Below are 9,877 nucleotides of genomic sequence, written 5' to 3' on the forward strand. Positions count from 1 at the left end.
GAATAGTAAGAATCAGAAAAGTTGAAATCACAACGTGGATCATTTACGTCGGCCATGCCTTAGACCATCTCCAATGTATTCCTCTATTTTTTTTCTCTAAAATAGGGGAATTTCATAATAGAGATGAATTTGTCTCCGATGTATTTTTCTATTTTCTCTCCTAAAAAAGAATATTCTTGATATATTCTTTTCTAAGTTTACGAATAATATTTTTTATTTGTGAAAGTTGAAAACCATCCCAATTTATTTTAGTATTTTATAAAATTATGATATTATTTACACTAAATATTTCTTTACAAACTATTATGTAAATAAATAATATAATTATATTTATATAAATAATATATTTCACTAAAAAAATATTTTCAGTTATAATTGTTTAAGTAAGAAGTTAAGTGATCATTTTGTAAAAACAAATAGAGGAGGTGACATGGAAAAAATATAGTTTTTCATTGGCCGATTATTTTCGCCTACGTAGACACTCTATCTGAGGCTTATATCCTCCAGTTTTAATTAAAATATGTAATATTTAAAAGTTATTACTTTAGAAAACTGTCATTTAATATATAAATTTAATCAATTACACAGTAATTTACATAATTTAATTGGCCACACAATATCCAATAAGTATAAAGTTACATTGAAATATAAAAACAATTTATATAGTGAAACAAAAAGTTCTTTTAAACCATTATATTATAAAGCAAATGGAATATTCAAATTATACTGAAACATTAGAATAGTAAGAATAAGAAAAGCTGAAATCTCAACGTCGATCATTTACGTTGGCTATGCCTTAGACCATCTCCAATGTATTCCTTTATTTTTTTCTCTAAAATAGAGGAATTTCATAATAGAGATAGATTCGTCTCCGATGTATTTTTTTATTTTCTCTCCTGAAAAAAATATTCTTGATATATTATTTTCTAAGTTTACAAATAATACTTTTTATTTGTGAAAGTTGAAAATCAACCCAATTTATTTTAGTATTTTATAAAATTATGATATTATTTACACTAAATATTTCTTTACAAACTATTCTGTAAATAAAAAATATAATTATATTTATATAAATAATATATTCCACTAAAAAAATATTTCGGTTATAATTGTTTAAGTAAAAAGTTAAATGATCATTTTGTAAAAACAAATAGAGAAGGTGACATGACAAAAATATAATTTCTCATTGACCGATTATTTTTGCCTACGTGGACACTCTTTCTAAGATTTATATCCTCCTTTTATTACTTGTTTGATTTTGAAATTCGAAATGGTTTCCAAGTAACGAGAAATGGTTTCCAAGTAACGAGATTTCTTTGCCCATGGATAGATTACGTTTTCGCATATATAACAATGTTTATATTATTTGATCCAAATAGATTTCTTACATAAGAAAACGAAGGAGAGAGATTTTTTTTATAAAAAGGACGATGTTACATTAGCTGTAGTATTCTCTTGTGAACTTAAGCTTGGGCCATTCCATGAACTGAACTGAATTCCCGTGAGATAGAGGTAAGAGACTCGGAACTTCCCGAGAGATATTATGATGATTATGATTGATGCACATGTGAGAGATATTATATATCGTTTGGGCCTAGGCTTGTGGGTATATAACATGTTTTTGATGCATATATTTATGTGATTGCGTTATATCGTTCGCGGAGGGTATACCATGTTTGAGTATGTTGAAATGATATTAGTCGTAGCCACAAACCTTCGTTAACTTCTATTAAAGAGTGATTTGTAAGACTCCGGTGATCTAGGAGGAGTGTGAAGATGTAAGATGTTCGCCAGTAGTCGCTGACCTAGTTTGCTGAAGCAGACGTCGTGCTGAGTAGTGAAGACCATGTGGAGTCAAGTTGCTGAGTTGGAGTCGTATATACTCGGAGAACAAGAGAGTAGCTTGGAGATAAAGAAAGATAAATAACTTGAGGAATAAGTTTATGACTTAAAGGAAAAGGAATAAGTGCATTCCATTCCAAGAAAAAAAAAATTGCACTTAATGTTATGGAAGATCTCCATATCCATATTGCCTTAAAGACTAGATTCAACTGTATTGTGTCAATTATTTATGAAGTATTTAAAATAATTAATATAATAATTTCTTTTAAACTTAATTATGTGTGTTTTAACAGTTTTAATATGAAATCATTTTAAAATTACTAGGGGCATTGCCCCCGCGCTTGTGGACATAGTTCTTGTTTCATCTCAATATTTGCTAGAGTTATTGTAGTTGTGAATTTTGCATTTTGGGTTGATCATTGTTTTTCAAGTTTTCTATTATTATAGGGTTAGAGTTGTGATGATGAACTGTTCGCATTGTTCTCCATTTATGAAGGACTAAGGACTAAACTGTGTTAGTAATATGATTGATATAGTTTGTAGTGTTGTTTGATGTGTCACTGAGACTTATTGTTTGTTTGTCTTTTTAATTTGTTTCTTGTACTGTTGAGAGTACATAAATTATATTACGGTTACTGAGAGTATCTTTTGTTTCTGTATATTTTTTCTCCAGTTTAGTTGTGTAAGTTGTGTGTATTAAGTAATAATTTTTACCGGACCTTTAAAACAAATACATGAAGACTTGTAGGAATAACTATAAAACTAGACCCTGATCCGCGCGCCAGCGCGGTTATGAATTTTCAGTTTTTGTTTATTTATTTAACTAAATGATGTATTTGTAATATTTGATGTATTATATTCACCAAGTAAAATATGAAAAAAATATTATATTATGACTTAGTATGGCATAAAAGATTATAAATTAGTTATACATGTTTAAATAAAATAAAATGATTTAAACTTCTATGAAAAATTTAACATATAAAAAATGGCGATGAATTAGTCATCAAATTGTAAATAATTTCATAATTTTATTAATAATAAATTATTTATAGTCTTTGTTTTTTCGTCAAGATAATTATTAAATGTCCATAACATTAATATGTTAAAAGGCCGTATTATAAAAGCCCATGTTGTAACCGTTTTTTTCCGGGAAGTGTAACAAAAAAAATTACCTTTAACTCTTCGTTTTGTTTAAGTTCTGTGTCGGTAAAAGATTAAAAAAAAATCTCTCTATCTTTTTCAATGTTCAATTTGAAGCTTATTATGCGAAATTCATACGCAAATATAGGCAATTGGTTGGAATCTCTATATCTTTATATTCTTATAAATTTTAAATTTATTGTTTACTCTTCTGCAAGCAAATCAATTACCGAAGTAATAGATCAATTGGTTGGAATCAAATCTATTCTTATAATTAGTGTAATTATGGTTACAGTTTCTATATTTAATAGGTACATTAAAGATACGACATTGAAGATATTCTGTTTTGATTAATAGAAGATATTGGATTTTGAGTTTGTATTTATTGATTTGTTTTTTATAAAGCTTAGAAAATCAATGGGATGATTGGTTGGTTGATACATCCTATAAAGAAAATGAAAACTATAGGTGGTTTGAATATTGTACATCGATCGATGCATGATGTAAGTTGACTATATAAAACTTGAACATGATCATTTCAAACCAAAGTATATGTAGGTTACATGCATTTTTTATATTGTAGTTAATATATTTTAAATATTACATAAGTCAAGTGATTCACGTTTTCATAAAAATAAAATTCAAGTTCATTATTGGGCCGTACTCGTACGTAATAAGCTACGTTAAATATGATGTATTTTTAGGTTCATTTAATGACATTAAATTTAAATTTGATTAAGGAAAACTCTTTAATTTAACTGGAAAAGACAAGCATTAAAATAGGTAGGTTTATTTAATGACATTAAATTTAAATTTGATTAAGGAAAACTCTTTAATTTAACTGGAAAAGACAAGAATTAAAATAGGTAGTTTAATTTAATTCTCAGTGCCATGGAAGTGTAAATAAGTTAGAAAACTTAGGGGTATTTTTTAATGGGTACTTCTCTTTTAATAATAGAGATGAGTGACAATTCTAAGTATTTGGGTTTTAATGGGTTTTATGGGTTTCTTATAAGAAGACAATAGCATTGGCTTTTTGACATTGGACATGTAAGCTATTTTCATAAAACAAGAGGAGTGAGCAGGTGGAGATGTTGTTGCCGTCTTTGTGTCGGGATTGTCTTTTGTATCTCCTAGTGTGGTTGTGTTTGTTTCTCTTTTATTTGATGGGTAATATGTAAACAAAAATCGTTGTTAGTTGTATTTATCAGAGTTCATAATTTACTCTACTTTTTTGTTTAGGTAATTTCACTGATCTTGGATGTCGTCATCGTCTTCTTCGTAAGAATTTGCGAAAGTAAGTTTGTAAATTGTTAAATAGCTGGCCGCATAGTTTGTATTTGTTTAGTTGACTCGATGTATGTGTCGTTGATTTTTAGTTGAGGTGATTGGTTTGATATATTTCTTTTGAAGTTTATTTGTAAGATTGGAAAAGAAAGAGAGGTGATCATTAATGATTCGTTTTTTTTTTAATTCTAGTTTTTGGTGTTTTGATTGTTTAGGTTGTTTAGGTTGTTTTGGTTTCTTATAAGCTGTAAAATAAAAGTTTGTGTAAAATAGTTTGACAAGTAAAAGAGATAAATAGATGACCACAGATCTTGGGTAGAAAATATTTTTGATTATTGATGTTAAGACAATATAGACAGTAATATAAAGGGAATTGTGTGTTGATTGTTTCTTACGGATCAATGATTAGACGAATAACGATTTTAGTTGCTTCTTTGGTGAGGTCAGAGCCATGGACATAATGGATTTTCCCAGCCACATCTGAGAGTTTAAATAACAGTTATGATATCAAAACATAATATAAACCCATATGCAATATGATAATATACCTGTGAGTTCTAGGTTTGTGTTCGCAATCACTTGGAGATTGTCGAACAGTCTAATCATATGACTGGAGATTGATCTCAGGAGCACGTGTGATGACTTCATCAATAAGAGTTGGTGCGATGAAACAAATTAGGAATGGATGATCAATTATCTTGTAAATGCTTGAGCACCTGGCAACCTCAAAACGATCGACTTTCACAATGGAACCGGCTTTCAAAGATGGCCTGCACGTCCGGCGGGAATAAACTCATGAATCACGGAATCTGCAGATAATATTATTCAACAAAGAATCAGAAAATCAATTAAAAACAATTATGTTAAATAAGTGTGATAGATCAAAGAATAACTTACCTTTTCGTCAAGAAAGAGAACCGTGATTCCATAAACTCACTCTTTCTTGAAGTTCAGGGAATCCCAAAGGGGAGGAGGCCAGATGCTATGCTCTGACTACTACGACCAAGACGGAGAGACTCGAAGATTGAGTGACGGACGCCGGGGATGCCAGTTTGAGGAACTGGAGAGGCATAGAGAAACATTTTCTAGAAGATGGTTAAAGCTAAGAGGAACCAATGAGTTTTGTGGAGATGCAAATTGGGTTCATCAAAGATGAGAATAATATATATAGGGTTTACAGAAGGGCTACAAAGTAGGAACATTTATGATCAAACGATTTAAGATGGGGAGATGAAGTGTTCACCGGTGAAAAAAATAGATTACAAAATATGGGAAAACTATAATTGTTGCAAACTTGAGCTTTTTTCATATAACGTGATGAATCTCATTTAAAAATAAAACCCACAATATACTTGTAGGGCCCTCGGAGGAAGCCGAAGAAAGCAAGGGTTCCGACCTTCATAAATATATATTAGTTTCAGCCATCAATGTACAAAGTATCCTTTAGTCTAGTGGTATAAATGTTGGTGTTTATATCTTACTAACCCGGGTTCGAACCATGAACCTTTTTCATACTTTTTAAAAGTGAGGTCTACAAAACGCTTACGTGGCGCGCTGAGAAGTGACCAAAGTGTCTCATTATAATGTAGGTATAAATGTTGGTGTTTATATCTTAATAACCCGGGTTCGAACCATATACATTTTTCACACTTTTTAAAAGTAGGGCCTACAAAACGTTTACGTGGCGCGCTGAGAAGTGAGCAAATTGTCTTATTATAATGTAGATTATAAATGAATAAATGCTTAATTTTAAGTTTAAATCATATAGTTTTTAGTTTTAAATTTTATAAAATCTTCTTATATTTTAATATATATATATATATATATCCATTTTATATATATGCTTTCAATACGTATTTGCTTCCTAATATTTTTTAAAAATTCGCTTATGCGCTTCCATATGCTTCCGCTTCCACGTACCCGCTTCCGTTTCCATGTAACATAGATCATATCTATCGATCAGAAAATAAAACATCTCATCTCTTCCCCATGATTTCTTTCCCTTTAAAAGATAGAATTAAGGTAAAAGGGAAGAAGATGCGGAGAGAGTTTTCTCGCTCAAAGAGGGAGGAGAAGAATATTAGTCGTTATCTACAACATCCCCTATATATTAATCGAGGATCTTTTAAAAAGTTATAACCTGAATTCTGTAAAAATTAAAAAAACTTCATCTTATATGGTGCTTGTGTATACCTTCTAAATCCTATTTCAAAGAATTCTACAGCTCCTTATGTAAACTATAGTCTAACATTTTCTACCCTCTAGCAAAATAATATTTTGCAGGCTATAGTTGGTCGCATATATCAAATCTTTATTGTTTCGCAGACTTTCCTTAAATAAAACCTACGGAATTACCTAATGTGATTAAAATATATATATATAGTAATTAATGATTTTAAACAATAAATATTTGATAACAATTTGTATACTTTTTATCATTTTTGTTTATTTCTTTATTATTAAAATAAATTACATAATTATATTAATCATATAATAAAAATCTAGATTTTTTTGTATATGTTGTATTTTGAATTTTTCAAAACGAGTATAAATTACTAAAACTGTTAAAAGTCTCACATAAAATTTTATGATCAAGGTTTAAATTTTTTTCTATATTAAGATACAATTATTATAAGACCACATGAAGAAATAATTTTATTTTAATAGGTTTTTATGTTAATATATAATATATATTTCATATCGTTTAAATTAAACTATACATCATATAAAAATGTATACTTATATTTTGATATTTGCATTGAACATATATTGAAAAGTTAATACTTTAAATTTTGAAATCTTCATTGTTTTTTAAATGATTATAAATTATTGAAATTATCCCACATTAAAAAAAAAAATCGTTGGTGTAAACTTTTGTTACACAAATATGCAAATAATCATAAAATCATATTAGTAGAAACTTCATTTAATAAATATTCATATTAAAAGTGTATTATACATATATGTTAATATCATTTAAATTTAGTTATATATCATATACAATAAATAAAATTAATTGTTTTGATTTATTTACCCTAAAATGATTGCGAATAAACAAGAGTGATAGTTTGATTTGTATGCACATTCCAATTTATTACATAATAGTAACTGATTTCTTAGTTAGTTAATATATATACTTATTATTTTATTATTTCATAATATGCAGAAAAACATAAAATACATAATAAATATAAAATATTTATTCGGCAAAAGCTGCAGATCTTAACCTAAGTATGTATCTCTTTAATTATTTTAAATCATAAGCATTTTCTAAATCTCAGGTCAAAACAAACAAACGAAATGAAAATAAACTTCGAAATCAATATTTATATCGAACAATAACCAAAAGAAAAAAAGAAAAAAAATATTGAAGATATATAGGATTGGCACGTAAACGTAAACTTTTCATAACCATAATTAATTTTTAAATTACTAAATCATGATATAATACTGAGCTGACATAGTTTCATTGTAATCAAATAGACCCGAGATTTTTCGACCTAAACGTTAGGTTGTTATGCGGTAAGTGATTTTTGACCTAATTTTTTTTTAAAAATGGGATCAGCTCATCAGTGAACAAATTATGTAATTAACAAAAAATTAAAAAAAATTGTTTAAAGACCAAAATATTAACGCAATCAAAAAAATAAATTTATTTTTCCATATAATATTTTTTAAATAATTTTATATAAATTTATCTTTTTCGCATGTCTTATCCTAATTAACACATTATTATCACAGAGTTTGTCATTACTATCCTGATTTCATTTTTGAAAATCAAATAAAAAATGAAACATAACCCGAGGTTGGCGCTGATTTTGGGAAGGATCCGACGCGGTCCGCTCTGCTTTCCGCGACAACTTATCATATTCAAATTACTTATCCACGAACCATTGACATTATCATTTTAATCATCGACTAAAGAGAAACTAGATAAAATACTTAAAATTGGCATCTTACAGCAGTTGTCATCAACAAACCCTATACTTCCCGTTTAATTGAGATCCATAATGTACAACAAAAAACCTTGCAAAGTTGTGGAAGAATGGAACTCCAAAAAAAAAAGTGTTAAAACCACTGTTCGGGAACGCGCTAGGCGCTAGTCGGGCGGTCGGGTTGGGCCTAGCGCGTAAAGAGAAAATCGAGGATTAATCGGAAATTATGCGGGGCGGAATTTTTAGATGGTTTACTATGTTATAAAACATGTTAATCTTTAATTGTGCATAACATTAATACATTTTCATGTTTAAGATTGTATAAAACAGACAAATAGAATATATAAACTTAATATAGTGTAATTTTCATCAAAATTATGAATATAAATGATATTTATAAAATTTTAGATCAGATAAACAAATAAAAATATTATTAAAACTAAAAAAAAAAAATAGATTAGTCAATATGTCTCAAGTTCGACATCTCATTTTGTTATTTTTATTTTTTTCTTTAAGAGAATGGCATTTACGTAATTATCATTATCTTCATCATATCCTTAATTTTTTTACTCCTGCAATTCTTTTATCTTGTCACCATGCACTTCTTAAGTTTTTTATTTCTGCAATTCTTTTATCTTGTCACCATATCTTGCACTTCTACGAATGATTAGACTTGATTCAGGATCATTTAGTCTCGATTTGATCTTTATTGGAGTTGACAAATCAAAATCACAACTTGGTTTTGGTGATTTTAACGATTTATACTACGCGGATTTAGATAATTAATCCCCGATTACTATTAAACTACGGTTTCTGCGGTCAAAACTCGGGTTGCCGGATAATGGCACCGATCATGTCCAACTCGCCACGGAAGCTCACCGCACAACGCGTTCTCGTCCGCTTACTCGCACAGGCGGGCGAGTTTTAGAACAGAGGTTAAAACTAATGTTCTAAAAATCGCTAGGCGGTAACTAGGCGCTTTATAAAGCACTAGCGACTAGACGGATTATTCGGGACCTAGGCGAGGCTTAGGCGTTAGCAAATTGTTGATTTATTTTATATATTTTATACATTTGTATAACATATTTTAGTTTTTAAGTTTAATTATAAAATTATTATGATGAATTATCAATATTAGATATACAAAACAGAAGAAAGTAGACAAATTTGTAGATTTGTAATAATATTATTTCTTTATTTAACATATATAGACAATTTTAGATCAATTTTAACCAATTTTAACCGCTTTAAAACAGTTTAAACCAATTTGAATTATATAAATCGGTATAATTCGGATTTTAAGAAAATCGTTTCGGATAGGACCGAGTTACTGCCTAGACGGGGGCCTAGGCGCCGCCTAGACCGATTTTTAGAACCATGGTTAAAAGTATGTAAAACGAAAGAAAACCAAAAGGGGAAAAAAAAATGAATTGAAAAGAGTCTGCTCTGAAACAAATTACAAAAAAAAAACTGTGTTCAGTTCTCCCAGTCTGTTGTCCATAAACAAGTAACCAATAAAACACCCTCGACGACCCAAATCTAAGTGAAGAATGCAAACATCATCTCACAGCACCAATACAAGTAAAAAAAAAGGAGAATTTGTTATTTTTATTTTTTTCTTTAAGAGAATGGCATTTACGTAATTATCATTATCTTCATCATATCCTTAA

The sequence above is a fragment of the Brassica oleracea genome, chromosome C4, assembly GCF_000695525.1.
Source record: "Brassica oleracea var. oleracea cultivar TO1000 chromosome C4, BOL, whole genome shotgun sequence".
NCBI classification, from domain to species: Eukaryota; Viridiplantae; Streptophyta; class Magnoliopsida; order Brassicales; family Brassicaceae; genus Brassica; species Brassica oleracea.